This window comes from Orycteropus afer, unplaced genomic scaffold, assembly GCF_000298275.1.
Source record: "Orycteropus afer afer isolate SDZICR_OR568_19922 unplaced genomic scaffold, OryAfe1.0 scaffold00813, whole genome shotgun sequence".
Classification (NCBI taxonomy): Eukaryota; Metazoa; Chordata; class Mammalia; order Tubulidentata; family Orycteropodidae; genus Orycteropus; species Orycteropus afer.
In genome coordinates this window covers 506,225-520,129 of record NW_006922400.1, presented here as the reverse complement: position 1 = coordinate 520,129, position 13,905 = coordinate 506,225, and positions in this window count along the sequence as shown.

Below are 13,905 nucleotides of genomic sequence, written 5' to 3'. Positions count from 1 at the left end.
CTCAAGGCTTTTATCCCCTTCCCTGCTCTTCCGGCCATATATATGTATGTATTTAGGTGAAATGGAATAATTATCTCCACAACTAGGACTGAATTGCTGATTAAAAGTAGGAGATTTAAAAAGCAAATATGAAGATGGAAATGATAATATCAGTCAGGCTCTGATTTCAGGATAGATGTATTTTATTGATCAGGCTCAGAATAAAACAAGTTGTACTATAAAGTACTAAATGCATCTTCAAGTTATATTGACCAAACTGACAGCAGTATGCAAAATGAAAGCAGTATGCAGAAAATTCTCTTTGAAGTCACTGAAATATAAAAAAGCACTATAATACTTACTTACCATTATTTATCATTTGGATTTGCTTTTATGTTACTAAAACTCAAAACTCATTGCCACTGAGTCTGACCCCTCCTTGGGTTTCCGAGGTGGTATCATTACAGAAGTAGATTGCCCAGTCTTCCCAAATCTTCAATGTGGTATATGCAGTAAAGTTTTGCAAGATAATTCTATGTTCCATGACAAGGTACTACACCATTTTGAAGCAAAATTTTGTGAATGTAAAAATAAGGATTACAGCTTTTTATCAATAACTTTACAGTTAAAATAATAATTTAAAAATTTAAGTATGAAAAGAAAATATGCTTTTAACATCATTGAAAGTTCCAAGAAAGTACAGGGCATATAAGCAGAATAAAAAAAATGAAACTGTTTTACATTTAAATGGGTCCTGTTTGTCGGACACTGTTTTGCAATTCCTCCCAAGAGAAATCTATTCCCTTACCCCTTAAATCTGAGTTGGTCTCTTGACTTGCTTTGTCTAATAGATAGTGGCTGAAGTTAAATTGTGCTCTAGAGACTAGGCCACTAGAGTCTAAGAGCTCTTGCCTTTCTCTCTTAGAATATTCTGGTCAACATGTAAAGAAGCCTACTTAGTAAATGTTGAGAAAACATGCAAGAGAATGGCTTAGCTAAGAACATCAAGGCTCAAGACGTGTGAGTGAGAACTTGAACCCACTCAAGGTACCTGATCATTGCAAGCTCATGAGTGAACTCAGGCCAAGAACTAGCAGAACAACCCAGCCAATCCACAGAATGGTAAAAAATAATAAGTTGTTTTTTAAGTCACTAATCTTTGGGGTGGTTTATAATTCAGTGATAGATAACTGATACAAAAGAGTAATGAATATTGGAGTAGATAAGTAACATTATATGACAAGATACTCTAGATACGATCTAAAAATTATATCTAGTAAACATGAGGAATTAAAAAGCTGAGATTATATAAATAGTATATAAATTATATAAAGATGATGTACATTCTTTATAATTCAATTGATACTATAAATACTGAGGCTCTCTCATCCTCACTTAGTTTATAGTATATTCTGGCAAGCTGATATGGGGAAGATCTAATGCTCTGTAAAATACATCTTCATAGGTAAAAGCAAAGCAATTATAACAGTTAAATCATTTTTTGATGTACTACCAATGTAGGGGTGTCTTCAATGACTATGAGAACAATGATAGAAGAAAAAAAATCATAGGCTTATAGGAAACTTGCCAAAGATGAACACTAGCTATTAAGAAGATTTTAGTATCTTCTTATATATGTATATATTAGATAATGCCATGTAAATCTCAGTTTTATTAAGGCTTCAACTTTCAACTGAAGGCTTTTCAGAGTTATTTGTAATGATATGGGTAGTAAGTTCTGTTGTTGTTAGGTGACGGCCAGTCGGTTTCCACTCAGTGATGCTAGTACAACAGAAGGAAACACTGCCTGGTCCTGCACCATCCTCACAACTGTTGCTATGCTTGAGCGCATCACACAGCCACTGTATTAATCCATCTTGTTGAGGGTTTTCCCTTTTTTTGCTGACCCTCTACTTTACCAAGCATGATATCCATCTCCCATGATTGGTCTCTTCTGATAACATGACCAAAGTATGTGAGATGAAATCTGGCCATTCTTGCTTCTAAAGATCATTCTGGCCTACCTCTTACAAGACAGATTTGTTCGTTTGTCTAGCAGTCCACTGTATTTCAATATTCTTCACCAACATCACAATTCAAATGCAATGAATTCTTCTTCAGCCTTCTTTATTCATTGTCCAGCTTTCAAATGTGTATGAGTCAATTGAAAATACCATGGCTTGGATCAGGCTCATCTTAGGTTTCAAAGTGTCCTCTTTGCTCTTTAGCACTTCAAACAGGTCTTTTGCAGCAGATTTGCCCAGTGCAATACATCATTTGAGTTATTGACTGCTGTTCCCATGGGCATTGATTGTGGATTCAATGAAATGAAATCCTTGATAACTCCTATCTTTTCTCCATTTTTCATGATTTTGCTTATTGGTCCAGTTGTGAGGTTTTTGTTTTTTTTTTTTTTAACTTGAGGTATAATCCATACTGTAGGCTGTACTCTTCTTTGATCTTCATCAGTAAGTGCTTCAAGTTATCTTCATTTTCAGCAAGCAAGGTTGTGTCAATCTGCATATCCCAGGTTGTTGATGAGTCTTCCTCCAATCCTGATGGCACATTCTTCTTCATATAGTACAGGTTCTTGGATTATTTGCTCAGCATACACACTGAGTAAGTATGGTGAAAGGATACAACCCTGACACAAACCTTTCTTGATTATAAACGATGCAGTATCCTCTTATTCTGTTAGAACAACAGCTGCTTTGTCTACAGGTTCCTCATGAGTGCAATTAAGTGTTCTGGAACTCCCATTCTTCACAATGTTATCCATAATTTGGTATGATCAATACTGTCTAATGCCTTTGCATAGTCAATAAAACACAGGTAAACATCTTTCTGGTATTCTTTGCTTTCAGCCAAGATTCCATCTGACATCAGCAATGATATCCCTTGTTTCATGTCATCTTCTGAATTCAGCTTGAATTTCTGGTAGCTCCCTGTCAATATACTGCTGCAACCATTTTCAAATTATCTTCAGCAAATTTTACTTGAGTATGATACCAATGATACTGTTTGATAAATTCCACATTGTGTTACCTCACCTCTCTTTGGAATGGGCACAAATACTGTTCTTTTTCAGTTGGTTGGGCACTTAGCTGTCTTCTAAATTTCTTGGCATAAATGAATGAGTGCCTCCAGTGTTTTAGGGCATTTTTTTTTCACTGCTGTAAATAACTAGAACACAAAGGAATAATATGTAATAGTGAGGTGAGAAAATTATTATCACTAACAATGATTTATTTTAAGAATCAGACAACAAAAATGCAGAATACAAAATATAGAAACAGTATCATATCTGATTTAAGAACATATGTCTGATTTAAGATTCAAACTAACATCAATAATCTCCAATTTTCAATATCTTTGTATGCATAAAACAACTTTACAGTTATCACTGGTTATTTTATAATAAATATGAATTTGAATTAAGAATAAAATTTTTCTAATGTATTACCACTTTTATCTTTATCCCTTGGCAACTCTAATAATATTCTATTTGAAAACGTCTATCTAGGAAATCATTTCTGAACATAAAAATGTTTGAAAACCACTGGACAAAATATTCTTAGTATTTCCTTCTAGCTCTAATATTTATAAGATGTGTTACAGTGGGCATGCTGGATTTTGAATGGATTTTGGTTTGAGCCACAATCTGTCTTTATCAGGGGTACAAACTAATTCTTTCTGGTGTTTGGACAGGATATTTTTCTTTAAAAGGAAAACAGAGTTTCTTAAAAAATGGTACCTGCCATAATAGTGGTGAAGTCACTTCCATTTTATAGACTATATATTATATTTATATATAGATTTCAGCACACAGAACAAAATATTTATTTTTTAAATTGTGCTTTGGGTGCAAATTTACAAAGCAGATTTGTTTTACATTTAACAGTTCATGCACATTTGATTTTGCAGCCCCCAATTGTAATCGACAACCATTAAACACTCCTCCCCTCTCCTCCGTGTGACTACCCCCTCCCTGTGCCCTTCAGTCCAGCTTTCCATGTGAACCCTACCCCTCTGATGTCTCATGGTTGATTGATCTAAGGGGTGCATCTCCCTAGAGTAGGTGGGTGCATCACCCTGGGGTAGGTGTTCTGCGTGTAGGTCTTTCTACTACTGGGCTGAGAACCAATCCACGGAAGTGAGTCCATTTCGAGGCCTGAAGTATAACCCGGGGCCATAGTCTCGGAGCTTCCACCAATCTCTATCGTTTTTGAATCAGAACAAAATAGTTTTAAAATGTATTCTTTTAATAACAGAATTTAATTTTATTTGAACACCCCTTTGTCCATGATGGTGGAGGCTTAATTGTGATCAATGTGGCCAGTCTTCCCCAACCTTACCTTTTTATCCTTCCTTTTTTTGGGTTACATTTAAGACCTGGTGGATTAAAATGGATTTTAGTTAGATCTAAGCCTTCTGGGCTGAAGGAGACTTCTGATCACATAGGCATCTCCAAGATAGCCACTGCCCCATCTTGTGCAGGCACGTTGTTATAGATGCATGCATTCTTCATTCCTGTCTATATGAGACTTGGCACAGCTTTCAACTACTTCCACACCTTTATAAGTTCTTGGGCATCATGTGCCACTCCTGTGCCATGCTGGGATTTGCAAAGCTCTGTGGAAGTTATTAAGGTACTGGCTTGCCAATTTGTAATCGACAACCATTAAACACTCCTCCCCTCTCCTCCGTGTGACTACCCCCTCCCTGTGCCCTTCAGTCCAGCTTTCCATGTTTCCATTTTCCTCAGAAAATAGCCTGAGGTCTCCTTTGCCCTAGTACTCCACAAACTTCTCTGGGAGTTTTACTATCTCCAAGGAGTTTGACTCCACTAAAAGAATGCTGGGTTCCTTTCTCTATGGTCCACTCATTTCTTTCCTCTGGTTTCCCCAACTCCCATCCCAAGGAGTCTTGATAGTTGGAAGCCCAGGTGACAGGCAAATCTTGATCATTCTCTCAATGTTTCTTCCTAATTTGAAACATGAAACACAAGTGATAAAAAAACACGAGACAACAGTAGCTTAAACAATATTATTTCTTACATATTAAGGAAATCCTCAGGAAATCAATCTAAAATGACATGATCTCTTCATAATATTAAGGAACCCCATGGCTTATGGGAGCTCTGGTGGCTCAATGCCTAAGGAGTTTGACTGCTAACCAGTAGGCTGGCAGTTATAGTCCTATCTTCAGCCACTCATCTCTTTATCCAAGATGGGTGATTAAGTTCCAGTTATCAAGTCCACATTTTACCCAGCAAGATGGAGAATGGGATGAAGAGAGCTACACCTCCTCTTTTCCACATGTTACACATAATTGTTTTGTATACATCTTATTGGACAGATGTTATTCAAATAATTATGTCAGTAAAAGAAGATAGAAATTTATACTTTATTCTTGGAAGCCTCAAGGTGGCCATTTTTCCTGTGAAAAATAGTAGGTTTTATAATGTTACTATGCTATTAGAGAAGAGCAGATGTTGGTATAAACAAGTGGTAGTCTTTGCCACAAAAGAAAAAAAAGAAAGAAAGGAACCGATTGCATTCTCAGTACTACTTACCCTTTAAATAAGATATTTAATTTCTTCTGTTAAATTCTTACAACAAAAAACATGGTTGTTAACAGATTAAGACACTATAGATATAATATTTTAAATGAAGTTTCCAAATTATTTTTAGTTATAGTAGGTAACCTGCCAAAAAAAAAAAAAAGGGAGAGGGAATAAAATTTCTACTGTGTGTGACTATTTTCAAGGGAGTTATCTACATTTACCACCTTCAAGGTTGATCCTGAAAATGAATTCCAGGGAGAACCATACTTTATCTTTACCACTGTAATATGTTAATTCCAGTACATGAGTTCTTGAGAGACTTCAGAGAACATTTCCTGTTATAAATAAATGGTTAAGATTTGAATTAGCCCACAGACATTGATAGATCACCACTTTTTGTCATGATCATTAGCCTGCAATCAAGGTTATCCCAGATCTTTTCCCAATATACCTTCCCAGGCCTATCTCACACTACTTTTCTCCGTGTTTCTTTACAATATTTATAGCATGTTGCAAAAATGTCAAGTATTATGCATGACTTTTTCAAACTAGCTTAATTATTCCACCCAAATATATCCTATGTCTTTTTGCCTATGCTTTAGCTGATCCTCACCATACTCACTATAACCTGATACATTCATTTAAGACTCAAAGCAAAAATTTTCTTCTAAAAAGCCTTACTAGAATCTGACTTAGGAGCTCTGGTAGCATAGTGCCTAAGGCACTTGACTGCTACCAGAAGGCTGGCGGTTCAAACCCACCAGCCACTCCTCGGAAGGAAGGTTGGGCAATCCTACTTCCACAGTGATACTGCCTCGGAAACCCAAGGAGGGGTCGCTATGAGTCGGGGCCGACTCGATGGCAAACAACAACAACAACAAGAATCTGACAGTCTGAAGCAACATCTCTCTAAGTTCCAGCATAACAGCATATCCTTCTTTCTTTTATTGATTTACAATGACTATTTATTGAACACTTATCATATGTCACTGTGCTCAGTTTCATTCAGAACATTTATAGTCTAGTGGAGGTGACATTAAGGAGCTCTGGTGGCACAGTGCATAAGGCATTTGACTGCTAACCAGAACGTTGGTGGTTCAAGCCCACCAGATACTATGTAGAAGGAAGATGAGACGATCTACTTCTGTAAAGATTTACCACCTTAGAAACCCAGTGGGTGTTGTTATGAGTCAGAATCAACTTGATGGCACTGGGTTTGGTTTGTTTTTGGTTTGCAGATGACATTAATCAAATAATATATTTCTTATCCACAATCTGGGAGCTCTGGTGGGGTAGTGCCTAAGGCATTTGACTGCTAACCAGAAAGCTGATGGTTCAAACCCACCGGTCACTACTCAGAAGGAAGACTGGGCAATCTGCTTCTTTAGAGATACTGCCTCAGAAACCCAGGGAGGGGTCACTATGAGTCGAATCGAGTCGACGGCAGTGAGTTTGGTTTTGTTTTTGGTATCTACAATCTATCTTACGTTAAACTTGCTATTGTTCATCTTATTTACATCTACAAGCACTGAAAGAATAGAAAAAAACTGTTATTTCATCATCTGATAACTAGAAATGTTCCTTGCACTCAGTTAGATGTTTATCAATGATATTTGATGAATGAATATTTTTGATGTGTTTCTTTACTGCCTCCCCTCTTCCCCCATGGGAAGCAATTCAAAGGAAGTTTCACACCATTAACTTAACTAATACAGAAAACTTCATTTAAAATTGAAGCACATATTTTTAAGTATATACATGTATCTTCTTAGCCTGAGTGGTAGGGATGCAGAACAAGCTACAACATGAAAATCCAGCATTTGGCTTATTAGAAATGCAAGTGTGTCCTACTGTATAGATATGTGAATTATAGGAGACTAAGTCTCAGATGTCCAGTGTCCAGACTTGACAAAACCACATTGATAAACACAAATCTCTAATCTTTATCTACATTCTGTGATCAAGAGACAGAGCAAATATATATAAGTGATCTTCAGGCATTTCTGGAAATACTTGCCTCCTGCTACAATCATTGTATGTTTTCTAGGCTCAGCAGTCTATTCCTTGTTTCCTACTTATTCAGGCTTCAGATGTGTGAAGTGGATCATAATTAGGAAACTGATCACTCCTTTTCCAACTCTGATTCAATTAGCCAGTTACAGGCAGCAAGCACAGTGGCTGTCCAATTTCAGCAATTACCAAAGGGGGAGGAAAAGGTACTGGGGTCAAAACTGTGAACTTATAAAAAGCTCTTGAAGTAAAGGCAAATCTTGTTTATGGAGCATTAATCAGAATTTTGTCTGGTCATTCATCAGTCATCTCCATGGGCCAGTTCTGAAAATTGCAGCCTCTTACACTCATGGAACAGAGTTATTGAGAAGTATGGTGTTGAGCTCTTGAGGTAAAGATATCAGAAAAGAAAATGAGTAAATAGACAATCGTGTTTACTTTCTTTGTCTCAACAATGAAGAAAAACCAAAAGGCTTAGGGAATGTGGTAGTTGTTCTTTAAATGAAGGCTTTCTAAAGGTAGTTTTATTAATTCATAAGGGCTGATTCCAAATCAGAGATCTACTCTTTGTAGAGCACTTTATGCTTAATTAGAGCTGTGCTGGGTCAACCCCACAGTGGGAAAGTTTTTGCATGAAGGCTCACCATTAAATTCATTTTACGCAAAAAAGGCAGGATTAAATTTAAGCATTTGAAATTCAAAGCTATGTTCGTTCAGAACTTTTCTTCTCTGTTACATGCTGATTTGTTAGAGAAAAAGGGTTGCAAGCCTGGGGGTAGATAACATTTAAAAAAAAAAAAGTTAAAAGAAAAATGAGTACTGAAGCATGTGGCTCTTGAGGAAAAACTCACATAATTAGGCCGGCTTTGTGAAGAAACCTACTGCTTTAAAGAAATAAAAACCTATTAATTTTTGGCTAACCTACCCATTCATGCTCTTCATTGTAGAAGAAGGAACCAAGTTACAATACAGCCACACTCCATTTAAAATAACATTTATTCAACAGCAGGTCTGCCTCCTAGGCTTACTTCCTCATAGAAAAGGCCTATTATAAATCCCAGTAATTTTCCCATGAGTTCTACAAAGAACGTGTCTTCGTGGTGGGTTTGAGTATTTTATCCACTATAATTTAAATGTCTCAAACTATGTCACTTTAAATTGTTTCCCTCGGGAGATAGCTCTAGTCTGAAAAATATCTTCATTAAGAAATTTCTCCAGCATTTAACCTGGAATGTTTTAGGCTGCTTCACCTGGTGTTAGAAATATGTCCTTCCCCCCCACCCCCCAGTCCTGCCCAATGAACTTTATTTAAGAAGGCAGTGCACTCTAACATGAGAAAGGTGTCTGCTTTAACTTCATAAAATAAGTGAGTTTCAGCTCAATTATACTGCATTCATTAAGATTCCCATTTAGTTTCTTTTGCTGTATGAACATTAGTTTTGAGATTTTGATCAAGCAAACTTGGGGTTTGTTTGGGGTAGGGTGAAAGTGAGTGGAGCAGATTTTAAATCTACAGTAAACTTTTATTTTCTCATGTCAAATAAAGGTTTTTTTTTTTTTTTTTTTCCATTTTAACATTGAGATGCTAACCATTAATCTGATGGAATGGAAATTAAGGAACCAATGAAGCTGCAAGAACATAGGTTTGCATCTTTAGAATTTTTCTCTTTTTAATTTTTTCTCTTTTTAATTTTGCTAAGAATTCAGGGCACAGATTTCTGACCCCTTTAAGTTCCTCAGGAACTCAATGGGGATCACTATGAATGGGAATGGACTCAATTTGGTTTTAAGGACTTTAATCATAGCATTTTGGCTTTAAGCATTTCTACTTTAATAACTTAATTGAAATGACAAGGGAGGCTAGGGTTGCCAAAGTCAACACTTTAAATGCCTGTCAAGGACAGCAGGCTTCTCAGTGGTAACAAGATAACTCACTGTGGCTCCCTTGCTCTTCCCGTGATGGGGCTGCCACATGGAGTGAGGATCTTTGCTGCTACATCTCTCACAGGTTTTGAGTGTGTGTGCACATCGACAGTCCTCCGAAGAAAAGCAGAGCACTCCAGCAGAGGTCCTAGAGCGTACATAGATGGAACAGCTAATGATCATTTTTTTCTCCTAGGAGATTTTTAAATTAATACTATATCTAATTTGAAATGCTTGCTCTTTTTTTCTCCTCTGAAAGTTCTCATAATTCACTTTTTTTTTTATTTTTAAATTTTATTTTGATTTGGGTGAAAGTTTACAGGGCAAATATGTCTTCCATACAGCAGTTCACATACACTTTGTCTCATGACATTCATTGACTGCCATCTCCCAAAATGCAATAGCTCTCCTCCCACTTCCTCCCCATAGATAACTTTTCCCTGTGTGCTTCCCTCCCATGCACTCCTGCCCTGCAGCTGTCTCCCTGTGCATACACAGTCTTATAGTTCACTTTTCATAAAAAGGAAACTCAAAAGTCCTTCATTTAAATCAGTAGGATGATAGCTTCAGTAAGAGTTGCTGTGTTGCTACACCTATTTCTCACTTATTGACTAACTCATTGTCAGATATTTCACATTTACCACAAGAGTGAAAAATCTATTATCTGACTATTTTGGCTGGGATGGCTAAGGTTTTGTGTCAACTTGGCTAGGCCATGATTCTCAGTGGTTTGGTAGTTATGTAATAATGTAATTTGGAAGTTATGTAATGATGTAGGCATCCTCCATTTTGTAATCTGATGTGATCATCCTCCATTTCTGCCTAAGGACCTGGTCTTTGGAACCTAACCATGCTGATAAGTGAGGAGTAAGTGTATAAGGTCATTCAAGTCACATTACAAAGGCTGATGCAGGCTGATACCAGATTATTTGCTATAAGTAGATATGTCACTGGACACCCATTAATTGGTTCATATTGAAGTGTTTTGGTTTTTTTAAGCTTTTACATTTTGAAATATAAAGCACATATAAGAATGTACAAAACAAAAAATATATGGCTTAATGATTTATCATAAAGCAAATACTTGTGTAACCAACACCCAGATTCCACAAAGTCCCTCCTATGTTCCCTGGCTATTACAATAATCACTTTCTTGCTTTGATTTATAGTTTTACTCTAGACATATATTCTAAAACTCTTGTTTTGCCTGTTTTGAATTTTATAGTAAATGGCATCACACTGTATAAATTCTTTAATGACTGGTGTCTTTTGATAAATATGTTTATGAAATTCATCCAGGTTTTGATTGTAGCTGTAGTTTGCTCATTTTCCCTGTTTAATAATATTCTAGTATATAATTTATTTGTCCATTCTATTGTAAATGAGCATTTGGGTTATTTTCAGTTGGAGGTAAGAAAGAAAAATACTGTTAAGAACACTCTTCTACATGTTTCTTGGTGTACATGTCACACATTTTTGTTGTATATGTGGTAGGAATAAAAGGGCTAGATGCTTGTATTCAATTCTGTGTGTCTTGCCAAACTCTTTTCTGAGGTAGGAGTGCTAATTTATACATCAAACAGGGAATGAGATTCCTGTTGTCGTATATTTGCCTCAACAATTCGTATTATCAGTCTTTTAAATGTTGGCCATAATAGTGGGTTTGTAGTGAACTTTCTTTTAGTTTAACTTTGTGTTTACCCTAATAAGCCATGAGTTGAGTACTTTTCTTAAGTTCTTAGAATCATTGGCTGTTTTGATATCATCTTTTATGACTCAGCTGGTCAAGTCTCCTGCCCATTATTCTATTAGGATGTCAGTTTTTACGATAAGTATCATTATTGATTTATAAGATTGTTTATGTATTAAAAACATTGTCTCCCACTCTGTGGCTTACTTTTTACCTTCTTACTAGTGTCCTGATAAACTTAACATGGTAAAGTCTACCAATCTTTCTCTTTGTGTTATGTTTTTAGTATCTTGTTTATGAAGTTTTTTCTTACTTTTGGTCATGAGGACCTTCTCCTACATTATCTTCCAGAAGCTTCAGAGTTCTGTTTTTCACATTTAAATTTGCAGTCCATCTGGAACTGCTTTTTTTGAATGATGTGTTATTAGTTTCAAGTCCGTTTTTCCCCCATGGGAATAGCCTCATGGGAAGTGTCATCTTAGTCATAACTCAAGAATCTTTATATGCATGAACTTATTTTTGGAATCTCATTTTTATCCTCTTATTTTGTTTGTCTATCCTTTCATCAATATTACATTGTCTAATTACTGTTACCCAAAGGGAAATATCAATGGCCTGAAGAGTAAGCTCTCCCATCATGTTCATCTTCAAAAAATAACTTTACTATTAGTACATTGCATTCCATGGGAGCTCTGGTGGCGTAGTGCCTTAGGTATTTGACTGCTAACCAAAAGGCTGGTGGTTCAAACTCACCACTCCTTGGAAGGAAGATTGGGCTATCTACTTCCATAGTGATACTGCCTCAGAAACCCAAGGAGCAGTCACTATGAATCAGAAATTACTTGATGGCAGTGAGTTTGGTTTCTTTATTCCACATATCTCCAGTTTAGAATCAGCCTGGCTCATTGATTTTAATATATTTTTATTTTAGAATCAGGTTTTCAAGTTTTATAAAGAGCAACAATAAAACAAAATATCAACAAAACAAACACACATACACATAAACATAAAACTGATTGATTTTAGCTAGGATTGCATTTAATCTATAGAACAATTTAAAGAAAATTGACATCTTTACATTAATGAGTCTTCAAACTCATGAACTTGGTATGTTTCTCCATTTATTTCAATTGTTATAGATTGAATTGGTGCCCCCAAAATATATCTTTTAAATCCTAACCTCTATGCCTGTGATTATAATCCCATTTGAGAATGACTTGTCTTTGCTATGTTAATGAGACAGGATTAGTGTGGGGTGTGTTTTGAGTTAATCTCTTTTGAGATATAAAAGAGATTAAACATGCAAGAGAGGAAGAGAGATGGAGTAAGATAGATGCCAGCACACATGGAGATCACCAAGGAACCAGGAAGCAGAAAGTGAAGAGAAAAGGGCCTGCCTCAACAGCTAGCACTCTGAATTTGGACTTCTATCTTCCTAACCTGTGAGAAAATAATATTCTATTTATTAAAGCCATCCACTTGTGGTATTTCTGCTATAATAGCCCTAGATAGCTAAGTTATGAATCTTCTTTAATTTCTTTCAAGAATATTTCATAGTTTTCTGCATTGTTGTTATTGATGTTATTTGCCATCGAGTCGGACCCAAATCATAGTGACCCCTCCTTGGGTTTCCGAGGCAGTATCACTATGGAAGTAGATTGCCCAGCCTTTCTGCATAGAAGTCCTGTATTTCTTTTGTTATGCTTGATATTTTATAATTTTATTTTCTTGGTTTTTATTAGTAGTATCATTACATTTTTTAATTTTTTACTATTTATTTCTAGTTTGAAAAAAACACACTTCAGTGCATCTGTGTTATATATATGTCCTAAGTGTGTGTATGTATATATATAAACACATATGTGTGTATGATATATGGTGGCAGAGTGGTTAAACACTTGGCTACTAACCAAAAGATTGGCAGTTTAAACCCATCAGCCACTCCACAGGAGAAAAAGGTGGCAGTCTGCTTGGGTAAAGATTTCAGCCTTGGAAACCCTATGAGGCAGTTCTACTGTGCCCTATCGTGTTGCTGTGAATCAGAATCGAATTGACAGCAATGGGTTTGTTTGTTTGTTTAAGTTTTTAAGTATATATACAAAAAAACATTCTAGAGGATAACAAAAGGATATCTTCATGACCTGGAGTAGAGAAAAAACATTTTTTATGTAGGTTTTATTAGCAAACTTGATGAACTCTCTTGTTAATGCTAATTTTCTGTAATTCTTCTGGAATTTCTGTGAATACACCTCCATATCATAAATGAATAATGATAGTTTATTCCTTTCTAATCTTATGCTTCTTTCCATTTTTGTTTTCTTTTTCTATATTAGCTGTATTACTTTTTGCACTGCCTTGGACCTTCAGTTTAACATTGAATGGGAGTGGTGTTAGCAGACTTAACTGAAGGAAAGCTTCAGAGTAAAAAGTGGTAAAATGGTGGTCCATTTGACCACCATGCATAATACTTGCAGTATTTTTCTCTTGATACCTTTTATCAGAATAAGGAAATCCTCTTCTAATACCAATTTGCTGAGAAATTTTTATTTAGAATGGATGTTGAATTTTATCACAGTATTTTTCTCACCTATTAGGATGATCATGTGGCTTTCCTTTTTTATGTCATTAATGTGATAGATTACATTGATTAATTTTTGAATGTTCAACCAATCTTGCATTCCTGGAATAAGCCCAAAATTTAATATCTTGCTGAAATTGATTTGTTTAGGGTTTTCCC